The 1,330-nt window shown below is 41.9% G+C and overlaps 1 long non-coding RNA gene across 1 annotated transcript in view; it reads right to left on the bottom strand.

Annotated features, from left to right (window-relative positions):
- Nucleotides 1-666, bottom strand: part of LOC109302480 — a 14,968-nt gene extending 14,302 nt beyond the window's left edge. Inside the window, exons 1-2 of the long non-coding RNA XR_002098805.1 lie at nucleotides 550-666; nucleotides 319-321 (exon numbers count right to left, since the gene is read on the bottom strand). This is a non-coding gene — a long non-coding RNA (uncharacterized LOC109302480). The remainder of the gene's footprint in view (nucleotides 1-318; nucleotides 322-549) is intronic.
- Between the last annotated feature and the right edge of the window lie 664 nt (nucleotides 667-1,330).

The raw sequence follows: 1,330 nt of genomic DNA, 5'->3' as shown, positions 1-1,330 counted from the left end.
CAGTAGTGCACTTGGATGCTTTTTAAGTGATGCTTAATGCACAGTAGACTATTTTAGTGCACATTAGTGTAATGTCACTGTTTTATGTGACACTCTAATGTGCAGTAAAATAGTTTCCTGAGCATTAAAGCACACATGTAGACAAGCCCATTGGGAGACATCAATCCCCCTCAGAATCTGCTGAATTTAAGTTAGATGAAACAACTCACAACTCAGATGCAGGCTGAAAGACCCAGCACAGCTGGTAGAATTAGTTTGCATGAGCTATAACAGTATCAAAGCAACTGCTAGAACTTTGCTAATACAATAGTGTCAGACTTGCTCCCATGAGGTAGGTACATGTAGGTGTAGTTCCTGTAAACATTAGAACTACAAGTGGAAATGAATGAAATTCTGTTAAGAGATACCATGACTGCACTCAGCACTACCACAAAAAGAACAAGGTGTTTCACTGAACAAGAGGAAAACAGGATAATTAAGTTGCTCACATTTACCAAGAAAGAGCAGAAATTGTATATTTAGGTCCTGCAGCTCCTGAAACTGAAACACAGGTCAGGGTGGTCTTGGTTTTGGCTCGGAATCAGCTGAAGTTAAACAGCTTGCCATCCATTTGGTAGTTTAGCTCCACTCCAACTGGAAGCTTGTTGGTGGTCATATGTAGTATTGTGGCAAAAAATACTGAGAAGAGTGTTGGAACAATGATGCAGCCTTGCTTAACTTCCATGTTAACCTCAAAGGGATTTATGATAGATCCATTACTGAGAAGCACTGCTCACATACCATCATGGAACAGGCAGAGAATGATGACAAATTTCAGTGGGCTTCAATACGTCAGAAAGATCCTCCACAACACTTCTCGGCTAACAGTGAAAAGCTTTTGTGTGGTCAAAATAGGCCATATAGAGAGACTAACATTGTTTCCAGCATTTCTCCTGCAGCTGGTGAGCTGTGAAGATCATGTCAGCTGTATGTATTGATGCCCTAAACCTACACTAAGATTCCAGTAGGATTCTGGGAGGAGCTCTTTAGCAAACTGCCACAGTTTGGTCCATGGCTGCTTATTCATCAGTTACCCCTGCCTATTTCACAGCTAAACATCCATGAAAGTCATTCCACTATCTACCACCTGTGGATGTGCTGGGTAGCAGTACAGCTCTGCCTACATCTTGTTATTGTTATTAGAGACATTCTGAAATCTTTCTGAGACTCAAAGTTGGACAAGAAGGGGAGGTTAGTATCAATTGGGTCAGGGATGCCCGAGTAAGGGAGACTCCTTATCCTCCATCAAATCTGACCTCATGAAGGAACACCTTGAGAGGCTGGATACCTT

This window comes from Gavialis gangeticus, unplaced genomic scaffold, assembly GCF_001723915.1.
Source record: "Gavialis gangeticus isolate Ggan-Ray unplaced genomic scaffold, GavGan_comp1, whole genome shotgun sequence".
Classification (NCBI taxonomy): domain Eukaryota; kingdom Metazoa; phylum Chordata; order Crocodylia; family Gavialidae; genus Gavialis; species Gavialis gangeticus.
Note: the sequence above shows the minus strand (reverse complement) of the source record. Positions and strands in the feature narration are given on the sequence as shown.